General features: G+C 38.9%; 1 long non-coding RNA gene across 1 annotated transcript in view; it reads left to right on the top strand.

Moving 5' to 3' along the window:
• Positions 1 to 6,125: 6,125 nt before the first annotated feature.
• Positions 6,126 to 13,438, top strand: part of LOC306647997 — a 94,480-nt gene continuing 87,167 nt past the window's right edge. The window contains exon 1 of the long non-coding RNA XR_013760233.1: positions 6,126 to 6,215. This is a non-coding gene — a long non-coding RNA (uncharacterized lncRNA). The remainder of the gene's footprint in view (positions 6,216 to 13,438) is intronic.

Below are 13,438 nucleotides of genomic sequence, written 5' to 3'. Positions count from 1 at the left end.
GCAAAGTCAAATTGCAATGCAAGAGAAAATGCAGTATATGATGAACACAACAAGGATGTTGCGGATGGGAGGGACTTCGGAGGAAAAGTTGATAAGCAGTAGCCACACTTTTTTCTTTGACTTAAAAGCTTACAACAGGCATTTCCAGGCAACCAGGGGCGCCTGCTTCTGCTTCTGTCCCTACCGCTTTGCAGGATGTGGAGAGAGCTGCTGAGGCTGAGCGTGGGGAGGCCTGCATCCGAAGCTCAATAAAATCTGATTGGGACATGCACTCTTTCCGCTGCTTCGAGTGGGCAGATGGCGACTTCCCTTTTCTCCCCTAGATCACATGTGGGGAAATTGCTCCCCAAAGCTCTTTCCTAACAGCGTCCAGAAATGACGCCAGAACACCCCTGTGTCTAGAACAACTTCCTCATGTTATCCTCCCCGGGCCTGCCCCCTCCACCTCGTAGCTTTCCAGCCCCCAACCCACTTACCTAGTGGATCTATTAGCAAAGGGCGGATATGTTTTGCAGCTGGAGGCCAGGAAGCGAGGCCTAGGAGCACAGGACATTTGTACCTCAGCGGGTCTCTAGTTTTGGTGTACCGAAATTAAAGGGGTGTGTGTGTGTGAAATTAGCTTGCTCAGGACTCAGGACCCTAGTCGATTCGTGCTCAGTGGGTTTGAGGTAGATTCTGGGCTTGTGTATCTGATGCACACAGAATCGCAGATACCCCAGGTGATTCTGCCAGAATGTTTGTTAAGGATTGAGAAGTACCCCCTGGCTACGGAGACCCTCCTCTCCAGCCTCCTTTCAGGTGCAGTGGAAAAATAATAGTCTTTGTGAACTTAGGACTCACTGTGGGCTAGATTTTCTGTGCTCCACACTGTACAAAAAAATCTCAGCTCATGCTTACTGAAACTCTTTGAGGGGGCACCATTTTTATGTGCAATTAAAGAAAACAGAGATTAAAGTTTAAGAAGTTACTTTACTTTCCCAAAGACAGTGAATGGCAGGGACAGGATTTGAATTTGGTTCAATCTGATTTCAAAGCATATGCTCTTTTTCTCTAACTCCTTCCCAATACAATGACTCTCTTTGCTCAAGTGAAATAGAAATGGATGATGTATTATTATTTGGCCATAATGATTTTAAATTTATTCTAAAAAATAAGCAATACATGGGCTGGGGAGATAGCTCAGTCGGTAGAGTGCTCACCTTGCAAGCCCAAGGCTCTGGGTTCAATCCCCAGCACCAAAAAAAAAAAAAAAAAAAAAAAGCAATACAGAGTTGGACACCATGGAAAACACCTGAAACTCCAGCTTCTCGGGAGGCTGAGGCAGGAGAATCTCTGATTTGAGAGTGTCCTGGGCAACTTAGTGAAACCCAGCCTCAAAAAAAAAAAAGAAAAAGAGGTGGGAATGTAGCTCGGTGGTACACTGTTTGTGCAAGGTCCTGGGTTCAATTCCCAGAATTGACCCCCCCAAATAAAAGGCAATATAGTTTATAATTTGCATAAATATTAAAAATATTCAGTACTGTTGCACAGCAATATAGACACAATCGTTTTGTGTTACTGTGGTTTTAACCCAGGGGTGCTCTACCACTAAGCTGTACCCCCTGCAGACTGAACTCAGTGCCACTCAACTATTGAGCCACATCCACAGCCCTATTTTTTATTTTATTTGGAGACAGGTCTCAGTGAGTGGCTTAGCACCTTGCTTTTGCTGAGTCTGGCTTTGAACTCACAATCCTTCTGTTTCAGCCTCCTGAACCACTGGGATTAGAGGTGTACACCATTGTGCCTGGCTCCCCTAGCCCATTTTAATTTTATTTTGAGAAGATTGTTGAGAATGAGCTTATGTCATAGCATAGACCAAACATGTTCATGTCTTTCTACAATTTCAGAATTTATTGAGCAATAATAAATTCACAGGTTATACCACTTTCAGTGGTGACTGCTTACCGAATACTTGGGGGTCACTTGGTAGTCATAAACTGGGCGATCCTAAATTCTTTTTTAAATTTCTTTCTTAAAATTTTAAAATTTGTTCTAATTCATTATACATGACAGTAGAATGCATTTTGACACATTGGACACAAATGGAGCATAACTTCTTCCTCTGGCTGAACATGGTGCAGAGTCACACTAGTAGTGTCATCGTAGATGTATATAGGGTAACAATGTCCATCTCATTCCACCATCATTCCCATCCCCACACTTGAAGGTTTCTTCATTCTCCCCCTTCCACCCATTATGGATTAGCATCTGCTTATCAGAGGAAAATTTGGCCTTTGGGTTTGGCTTATCTCACTTAGCATGATACTCTGCAACTCCATCCATTTGCCTACAAATGCCATAATTTCATTCTTCTTTAAGGCTTAGTAGTATTCCATTGTGTATATGTACCACATTTATCTGTTCATCTGTTGAAGGGCACTTAGGTTGGTTCCACACTTAGCTATTGTGAATTGAGCTGCTTTAAACATTGATGTGGAACTACAGTGACTGTAGTATGCTGATTTTAAGTCCTTTGGGTATATACTGAGGAGTGGGATAGCTAAGTCAAATGGTGGTTCCATTCCAAGTTTTCTAAGGAATCCCCATACTGCTTTCCAGAGTGGTTGCACCAAGTTTCAGTCCCATTGGCAATGTGTGAGTGTATCCTTTCTCCCACATCCTCGCCAACACTTATTGTTGCTTGTATTGATAATTGTCATTCTGCCTGGAGTGAGGAGAAATCTTAGAGTAGTTTTGATCTGCATTTTTCCTCTAATCACTAGAGATTATGAGCATTTTTCATATGTTTGTTGATCGATTGTATTTCTTCTGTGAAGTGTCTGTTCAGTTCTTTAGCCCATTTATTGATTGGTTCTTTTTTTTTTTTTTTTTTTTTTGCGGTGCTGGGGATCGAACCCAGGGCCTTGTGCTTGCAAGGCGAGCACTCTACCAACTGAGCTATCTCCCCAGCCCATTTGGGTTTTTTTTTTTTGGTGTTAAGTTTTTTTCAGTTTTTGCATATCCTGGGGATTAGTACTCTATCTACTGTGTGTATGGTAAAGATTTTCTCCCATTCTGTAGACTCTATCTTCGCATTACTGATTGTTCCCTTTGCTGAGAAGAAGCTTTTTAGTTCAAATCCATCCCATTATTGATTCTCGATTTTACTTCTTGCACTTTTAGGAGTCTTGTTAAGGAAGTCAGTTCCTAAGCTGACATTGCAGAGATTTGTCCTAGTTTTTCTATTAGGCATAAGGTCTCTGTTCTAGTGCCTAAGTTTTTGACGTATTTGAATTGATTTTTGTGCAGGTTGAGAGATAGAGGTTTAATTTCATTTTGCTACATACGGATATCCAGTTTTCCCAGCACCATTTGTTAAAGAGGCTATCTTTTCTCCAATGTATGTTTTTGGCACCTTTGTCTAGTATGATATAACTGTATTTATTTGGGTTTGTCTCTGTGTCTTCTATCCTGTACCATTGATCTACATGTTTATTTTGGCGCCAATACCATGCTATTTTGGTCACTATTTCTTTGTAGAATAGTTTAAGGGTCTGATATTGTGATGCCTCCTGCTTTACTGTTCTTGCTAAGGATTGTTTTGGCTATTCTGGATCTTTTTTTTTTTTTTTTTCAAATGAATTTCGTGATTGCTTTTTCTAGTTCTGTGAAGGATACCATTGGCATTTTCATAGGAATTGCGTTAAATCTGTATAACAGTTTTGGTAGTATGGCCATTTTGACAATGTTAAGTTCATGAGAGATCTGTCCATCTTCTTAGGGCTTCTTCAATTTCTTTCTTCAGTGTTCTGTAGTTTTCATTGTAGAAGTCTTTCACCTCTTTTTTTTAGGTTGATTCTCTAATTTTTTTTTTTTTTTTTTTGAGGCTATTGAGAATGGGGTGGTTTTCCTAATTTCTCTTTCAGGGTATTCATTGCTGATGTATAGGAACACATTTGATTTATAGGTGTCGATTTTATATCCTGCTACTTTGCTGAATTAGTTCTTGAAGTTTTCTGGTGGAAATTTTTGGATCTTCTAATTTATAGGATCATGTCATCAACAAATAGTGATAGTTGAGTTCTTCTTTTCCTTTTCGTATCCCTTTAATTTCTTTAATCTGTCTGATTGCTCTGGCTAGTTTTAAGGACAATGTTGAATAGAAGTGGTGAAAGAGGGCATCCCTGCCTTGTTCCAGTTTTTAGAGGGAATGCTTCAGTTTTTCTCCATTTAGAATGATGTTGACCTTGGGCCTAGCATAAGATAGCTTTTATGATGTTGAGGTATGTTCCTACTATCCCTAGTTTTTCTAGTGTTTTGAACATGAAGAGGTGCTGTATTTTGTCAAATGCTTTTTCTGCATCTATTGAGATGATCATATGATTCTTGTCTTTTTTTTTTTTTTTTTTTCGGTACTGGGAATTAGAACCCAGGGCCTTGTGCTTGTGAGGCAAGCACTCTACCAACTGAACTATATCCTCAGTCCCCCGATTCTTGTTTTTTTTAAGTCTATGTGATGAATTATGTTTATTGATTTCTGTATGTTGAATCAACCTTGCATCCCTGGGATGAACGCCACTTGATCATGGTGCACTATCTTTTAGTATATTATTGTATGTGATTTTCCAGAATTTTATTGAGAATATTTGAGTCTTCGTTCATGAGGGTATTGGTCTGAAGTTTTCTTCTTTGATGTGTCTTTGTCTGGTTTTGGTATTGGGGTGATACTAGCCTCCTAGAATGAGTTTGGAAGGGTTCCTCCTTTTCAATTCATGGAATAATTTGAGAGTATTGGTGTTAATTCTTCTTTGAAGGTCTTGTAGAACTTGGCTGAGAATCCATCTGCTCCTGAACTTTTCTTTGTTGGTAGACTTTTGAAGGCATCTTCTATCACATTGCTTGAAATTGATCTGTTAAATTGTGTATGTTCTCCTGATTCAGTTTGGGTAGTTCTTATGTCTCTAGAAATTTGTCAATGTCTTCGAGATCTTCTACTTTATTTGAGTATAAATTTTCAAAATAATTTCTAATTATCTTCTGTATTTCAGTAATTCCATTGTGATATTTCCTTTTTCATCACACATTTTAGTAATTTGAGTTTTCTCTGTCTTTTTCTTCATTAGTGTAGCTAAGGGTTTTTCAATTTTATTTATTTTTTAAGGAAGCAACTTTTTTGTGTTGTCAACTTTTTGAATTTTTTCTTTTGTTTCAATTTCATTGATTTTAGCTCTGGTTTTAATTATTTCTTTTCTTCTACTGCTTTTGGTGTTGATTTGTTCTTTTCCTAGCGCTTTGAGATGTAATGGTAAGTCATTTATTTGTTGACTTTTTATTCTTTTAATGAATGAGCTCAATGCAATGAACTTTCCTCTTAGCACTGCCTTCCTAGTATCGTAGAGATTTTGATATGTTGTATTGGTGTGCTCATTTACCTTCAAGTATTTTTAATTTCCTCCCTGATTTCTTCTGCTAGCCATTCATCATTCAATAGCATGTTATTTAGAATCCAGTTGTAGTAGCTTCATTGATTTCTAGTTTCATTTCATTATAATCTGATAGAATGTAGGGTAGTATTTCTGTTTTTTTTTGTATTTGCTAAGAGTTGCTTTGTTGCATAACTTATGGTCTATTTTAGAGTAGATCCATGTGCTGCTGAGAAGAAAGTGAATTCACTTAATGTTTTTTTTTTGGTGCTGGGGAATCGAACCCAGGGCCTTGTGCTTACAAAGCAAGCACTCTACCGACTGAGCTATCTCCCCAGCCCCTCGCTTAATGGTTGATGAACTACTCTATATGTGTCCATTAAGTCTAAATTATTGATTGTATTATTTAGTTCCGTAGTCTTTGTTTAGTTTTTGTTTGGAAGATCTATTCAGTGGTGACAGAGGTGTGTTAAATTCACCCAATATTATTGGGTTGTGGACTATTTGATTCTTGAAATTGAGAAGGGTTTGTTTAATGTATGTAAATGCTCCATTGTTTGGGTTATACATATTTTTGATGGTTATGTCTTGTGGGTGTATGATTCCCTTAAGCAGTATGAAGTGTTCTTCTTTATCTCTCTGACTAACTTTGTTTTTTTTTTTTTTTTGAGGTGGTGAGGATTTGAACCCAGGGCCTTGCAAGGCAAGCACTCTACCCAAATGAGTTATATCCCCAGCCCCCTAACTTTGATTTGAAGTCCACTTTATCCAACATGGGGAAGGAAACCCCTGCTTATTTACGCAGTCCATGTGAGTGATGTTTCTTTCCCAACCTTTCACCTTCCATCTGTGGATATCTTTTCCTAGGAAGTGAGTCTCTTGAAGACAGCATATTGTTAGGTCTTTTTAAAAAAAATCTAATCTGCCAGTCTATGTTTTCTTTTGTGACGTGTGGGTACCCATTGAACTCAAGGGCACTTGACCACTGAACCATATCCCCAGCCCTATTTTGTATTTTATTTAGAGATAGGGTCTCACTAAGTTGCTAAGTCCCTCACTTTTGCTGGAGCTGGCTTTAAACTCACAATCCTCCTGCCTCTGCCTCCCAAGGCACTGGGATTATAAGCTTATGACACCTTGCCTGGCCAGTCTATATCTTTTGATTGATGAGTTTAGGCCATTAACATTATTATATAGATATATAGATATTATGTAGGGTTATTATAGAGATATGATTTGTATTCCTGGTCATTTTGGTTTGTTTTTGGTTTTTAACTTGTCTTAGTTTCTCCTTTGATTGACTTTTCCTTTAGTCTAGTTCCTCCCTTGCTGGTTTTCATTTTTTTTTTTTTTTTCATTTCCTTCTCCTGGAATATTTTAATGAGAATATTCTATAGTACAACCTTTCTAGTTGTGAATTCTTTTAACTTTGGTTTATCATAGAAGGTTTATTTCATCTTCAAATAAGAAGCTTAGTTTTGCTGGATATAAAATCTTGGTTGGCATCATTTTCTTTCAGAGTTTGGTATATATTACTCCAGGACCTCCTGGCATTGAGGGTCTGGATTGAGAAATCAGCTGAGATCCAAATTGGCTTCTTTCTATATAGAATTTAAAATTCTATCCTTATTCTGTATGTTAGTCATTCTCATTTTAATGTGCCTTGGTGTGGGTTGCTGTAATTTTGTACATTTAGTGTCCTATAAGCTTCTTGTAGATGATTTTCCATTTCATTCTTTAGATTTGGGAAATTTTCTGCTCTTTTGTCTTTGAAAAGATTGTGCATTCCTTTGGTTTGTATCTCCATGCCTTTGTCTATTCTGTAAATCTTAAATTTGGTCTTCTCATGTTATCCTATAATTCTTGGAAGTTCTGTTCATGGCTTCTTTTCATCTTCTCTGTATGTTCAACTTTATTTTCAAGAGTGTATATTTTAGCCGGGCAGGGGGTGCATGCCTTAGTCCCAGCGGCTCAGGAGGCAGAGGCAGGAGGATTGTGAGTTCAAAGCCAACCTCAGCAAAAGTGAGGCACTAAGCAACTCAGTAAGACTTGTCTTGAAATAAAATACAAAATAGGGTTGGGGGTGTGGCTTAGTAGTCAAGTGCCCCTGAGTTCAGTCCCCAGTACAAAATAAAAATGTATATATTTTGTCTTCATTGACTGAGGTTCTGTCTTCCAATTGGTCTAGTCTGTGGTGATATTTTCCATTGAATTTTTAATTTGGTTTATTGTTTCTTTCATTTCGAGGATCTCTGCTTGATTTCTTTTATAATCTCTGCCCCTTTATTGAAATGATCTTTCACTTTCTGTGTTTGTTCTCCAATACCATCCTTTATTTTGAAGATCAGTCTAACTATGTACCTTCTAAGCTCCTTCTCTGACATTTCTTCTACTGTGTTGTCTAGGGATTCTGTTGGAACATCTTGGTTTGTTTGAGGCACTTTGTTCCTTTGGTTTTTCATGTTGTTGTGTGTCTTCTCATCTACAGAAAGGAACTGAGGCAGTAGATTCTGCCCTGTGGCCTTATAGTGTCTCTGAAGGCTTCCAGTCCTCATCTTTAAGGGGGAGACAATATTAACAGTACCCAATGCAAGCAATATGCAACTTTAAACCAAATGGTTCCTATTAAGGTGTCTACAGTTTTATCACAATAAACAGAAATGAAGTGTTCAAATATTGTCTACATATAAACAGTAAGTTTGCTAAAAGGGTTTACCATTTCAAATGATGGACAATGAGGGAACAGAAGTAGTGTAAGATGCGATGTTTATGAAGGAGAAGGAGAGACGATAGAGGTAAAAATTTACAGTAAGAGTGAAGGAGGAACTAATAGATGTTGGTATGAGAGAAGTGAGAAAAGAATCCAGGGAGACAGAGAAGTGAGAGAAAAAAAAAAAAAATATATATATATATACAGATTTTTTTTTAAAAATTAAAAATAAGAATACACAACCAAACTGTAATATACTATTCAGACAGCTCACTCCTCAATAAATTGATGCATGAAAAATATTTGGATTCAAAGATGGTAGAGGTGTGAGAGGAGGGAAGAGAAGAAAGAAAAAAACAAAAGGAAAGTCTCTATGGAATATTGAATAATTGCTTCCTTTGGCTTTCAAAAATTTTTCTCAGCTTCCCTTCTCTGCCGATAGGAGTTGTCTGAAGTGTGATGTTAGCCCCAGTGCTGTGGGTGCTGGACTGGTTGGGTGGGTGAGCCAATAGCAAGATGCCCTCACCCTGTTCAGTCTTCCACCCATTGTAGCCTGCCCCTTCCATCCCTGCACACTTCAGGACTCACTGAGCTGGAGACAGTGTGGTTTTCTCCAGTTCCTCCAACCTGTGCTCCACCTGGAGAACTGCACCTTGTTCTTTCCACAGACTTCCCAGACATAGACTGGCCCACACAAACCAGCTGCAATCTGATGGACCTGGGCTTCAGATTCCCCAGACCCTGTCTTGTTGCAGTCCCAGGATCTCAGTGGCATTCCAACTTGCAGAAAGACCACCAGGGACATGCTCGACAAAGGAGCGACCCTGCAAGAGGCGGTCAGACGGCAGCCGCTAGCACACCCAGCAGGAAGACCTCAGATGCAACCAGACCTGAAGGTACCCCGACAATATGTCTGCAGGCTCTGGCAGGTGTTCCCAGACTGAGGCAACTGTGCCCTGAGATGGCAGGGGTGGCTGTGGCAAACCTGTAGACCCCTCACCCTAGACTCCCAGGTCCTGGTCGGTGTCCCAAGATGGCAGTTGCCATGTGTAACCAACCTGTGGGTATCCAGACAATGGACTTCCAGGCAGCAATGGGCAGTGGGGCACTTTGCATGCAGTCTGTGGGCAGTCTGCAGGCAAAAGGAAGGCAGTCAGCGGTGGACGTTGGGTGGCAGGTGATGGGCAGGCTCCCTAAAATTTTTTTTTTTTTTTTGTACCATGGATTGGACCAGGAGTGCTAACCACTGGATATATCCCAGATCTTTTTATGTTTTATTTGGAGTCAGGGTCTACTAAGTTGCTTAGAGCTGCCCTAAATTGCTGAGGACTTTGAATTTGTGATCCTCCCGCATCCTTTCAAAGCTGCATTCATTTCCCCGCCTCACAACTACCTGTCAGTCTGTGAACATCCTAGTTAGCTACTGGCTCAGTCAGCTTGCAAGTATCCTTCTCCCGTTATTTGTCCCGTTAGCCTGGCGGAATTCACTGCTTAAGGATAGCACCCGGGCCATCTGTTCTCATGCTCTCTCTTCTCCTCTCCTCACTTTCACGCTGTCTCCTCCATTTCTCTCTCTCTCTCTCCTGCGCACGCGCCCTTTCTCTTTTCCTCTCATTTTCTCTCTTACCCTGCAGGGAGAAACTCTATGTGCTTAATAAACTCCCTTATGTGAATTCCAGTGTCCAGAGTGGTTTCTGGGTTCTTACAGATAACATACTATTAAAAGCAGCACATCTATCAATATCAATTTTATCAATATGCCATTTTTTCACATGAATAGCTTGGAAACTACCATCTCAGTGGATTCAAAATTATTCTATTACCAAAAAGATTTCCTTCACGTGACCCCTTTACAGTCACCTTTATCTTTTATCCCTTGGTGCCTAATCTATTTTTACCTCTATAATTCTGTGACTTCATGAATGTTTTATGAATGGAATTATGTAATATGTGACTTCTGACATTGACTTTTTTCACTCAGCACAATGCTCTTCCATGTCACATATGTCAATATTTCATTCTTTGCTTACACTTACCAATATGTCATGGAGTTGATGAACCAGTTTTTAAACTACCTACCCATTGAGGGATACTTTGGTGTTCCTGTTTGGTACTACTGCAAATAAAGTGGGTAGGTTTTTAAGGGGACTCCGGTTTCAGTTTTCTGGGATAAGTGCTTAGGAGTGCAACTAACAGAACACATGGTCAGTGCACACTTAGTTTTTCATATTTAGGACAAACTATTTTTCCTGAGTGGCCATACCAGTTTCTGCTAGCTTTTGGTTTGCTACTACTTTTTATTTTAGTAACTCTAACAGGAATGTAATTTTATCTTAGTTTACATTTTTCTACTGGGTACTGATGCTGGATATCTTTCCATGTGTTACTTACCATCTTCTTTGATGAAATGTTTTGCTTAGTTTGTCCATTTCCCAATGGATTTTTTTTTTTTACTGTTGAATTTTGAGAGTTCTCAATATACACTTTTGTCACATGTGTGGGTTATTTTCTCCGAGTCTGTTCATCCCTTCAACAGGGTGTTTTGTGACAACCAAAGTTATTAATTTTATCAGTTTTTAACCTTCAACAAGCCCTAGGTCCTGAGGATCTCTCCTATGTTATCTTATAAAAGTTTCTACTTTGAAATCTATGATCTACTTTGAATAGAATTTTGTGTATGTGTAAGTTAGGTTAAAATTCATGTTTTTGCTTTATAGATATCAAATTGCTCTTAAATGAAATTTCAAGGACTACCTATGGCAAAAACCAATTAACCACAGCCTGGAATGGTGGGTGTAATCCTCATCACTTGGGAGGCTGAGGCAATAGTTAAGTTTCAAGGGCCTTGTCTCCAATAAAAACTAAAAACTCAGTCATACAACACCCCTGGGTTCAAACCCCAGTACCCACTTCCCAAAATCAATTAACCATACTTTAGGAAGCTATTTATGGGTTCCTTATTTTTGTTCCATCAGTCCATGTATCTATCCCTTTACCAATACCATAGCTTTGATTACTCTAACTACATAACATCTTGAACTTGGGTAGAAACTCTTCCCACTTATTCTTCTTTTTAAAATTGTTATTTTAGTTCCTTTGCCTGTCCATACAAAGTTTAGAACAATCTTTTACCCTATCTACAAATATCTTGCTGTAATTTTGTCAGTATAATTGTGTTACAGCCTGTAAAACTGCCTATTTGAGAATAACTGCCATCTGCTGGGTCTCCTGATCCAATGATCCATCGTCTCTCTCCATTTATTTGCTTTGCTTTCTTTCAGCAGCATTTTTAGTTTTGAGTAGACAAGTCTTACATAATTATGCTAAATTCACACTCTAGCCAATAATCCTTTCTTTTCTCTATCACTATGTTGCTCAAATTGGCCTTGTGATCATCCTCCTTCCACCACCTCCCAAGTATCTGGGATTTCAGGTTTGTGCTACCACTCAGCAAGTTTTTCATTTTTTGATTAATTATAAAAGGTACAGTATTTCCAATTTTGGCTTCTGTGTGTTCACTGCCGCATGTCTGTAATCCCAGATACTCAGGAGGCTGAAGGAGGAGAGTCAACAGATTTTTCAAGATCAGCCTGGGCAACTTAGAACCTAGCTCAAAATAAATGTGCTAGGGTTGTAGCTCAGTAGCAGAGTGCTTGCCTAGCAATGAGAGACCGTGGGTTCAATTTCCAGTACCAGGGAAAAAAATGATCTCACAGATTTGTCCATGTTGTTGCCCTTCCACCTTCTTGAACTCATCTATTTCTAGTCAAGGATTGTGCGAGTGTTCCTGTACAATTTCTATGTAGACAATTGTGCCATCTGCAACTACTTCTTTTTCTGATTTACATGCCTTTTATTTCTTTTTTGCAATGGCTGCAAAGTCTAGCACTACATTGAGACTAGTGGTGAGAACTTACCTACTTGTCTTCTTCATGATCTAAAGGAGAAAGTGTTCAGTCTTTCACCATTAAGTATGGTGTTAGATGTAGGCTTTGTGCAGACGGTCTTATCAGTTGAGGAAGTTACTCTGCATTCCTAGTTTTCTTGGAACATGAACATGAATAGATGTTGGAATCTTTCAAACGCTTTCCTGCATCAACTGACATAATTATGTAATTTTCTCCCTTCTTCAGCCTGTAAATAAGGTGGGTTACACTCATTTTGATTCAGTCCTGCACCTCTCTTTTGATCATGGTATATGATTCTTTTATTTACTGAATTCTATTTGCAAATACTTTGTTAAGAACTTCTGCATCTAAGCTGGGTGTGGTGGTACATGTCTGTAATCCCAACAACTTGGAAGACTGAAGCACGAGGTTTCCAAGTTGGAGGCCAGACTCAGTAACTCAGCAAAACCCTCAGTAAATTAGCAAGATCCTGCCTAAAAACAAAAAGGTCTGGGAATGTAGCTCATTGGTATTCAACTCCTAGTACCTAAAAAAAAAAGGAACTTTTGAGTCTACACTCATGAAGGCTTTTGTCTCAAGCTTTCCTTTTTGGCCTCAGCACCACAAAACACCCAAACAAATGAAGTATATACCTAGCAGTCCTTTTTGGTTTTAGCATCAGGGTTAACACTAGCCGCAAATGAGTTAGGAAGTGTTCTCTCCTTACATTTCCTGGAAAATTGTATAAAACTGATGTTAATTCTTTAATTTAGTAGGAGTCTTCAGTGAAACAAGAATGCCTAGAGATTTATGTCAGTTTTAAAATTCATTCTATTTCCAGGGATTGGGGGGGTATAGCTCAGTGGTACAGCACTTCTCAGTAACTGGGAGGCCTTGAGTTCAATCCTCAACACCAACGAACAAACCCATTCAATTTTTCCTTAATAGCTTGAAGCTATTCAAATGATCAGTTTCATATGGCGCAAGTCATGGTAGCTTGCATTTTTGAGAACTGGTTCATTTCAAGGGAGCCACTAAATTTATGTATGCAGAGTTGTAGTATTTCCTTACCTTTTAAATGTATGGAGATTCTGCAGTGAAATGTTTCATTCCTGATATAGTTAACTTGTCTTTTTGTCAGTGTTGCTAAGAGGTTTTCAATTTTATCAATCTTTTCAAAGGGATTAACTGGTTTTTCTCTCGTTTGCTTTCAGTTTCATTAACATCTGCTCTTAAATGTATTGTTTCCCTACTTCTGCTTGCTTTAGGCCTATATTACTCTTACTTTTCAAGTTCACAGACAAGGAAGCTTAGATCACCGAGTCTTCTTTTCTTGCACTTACATGTTATAGATCTCCCTTTGAGCACTGCTTCAGCAGCATCCCAGTGTTCTGATGCACTGCCTTTTCCATTTCCCTTCAGGGGTTGGGGGGATT

The sequence above is a fragment of the Sciurus vulgaris genome (assembly GCF_902686455.1).
Source record: "Sciurus vulgaris genome assembly, chromosome: 17".
Lineage (NCBI taxonomy): Eukaryota > Metazoa > Chordata > Mammalia > Rodentia > Sciuridae > Sciurus > Sciurus vulgaris.
This window is presented reverse-complemented; position numbering and strand designations above follow the sequence as displayed.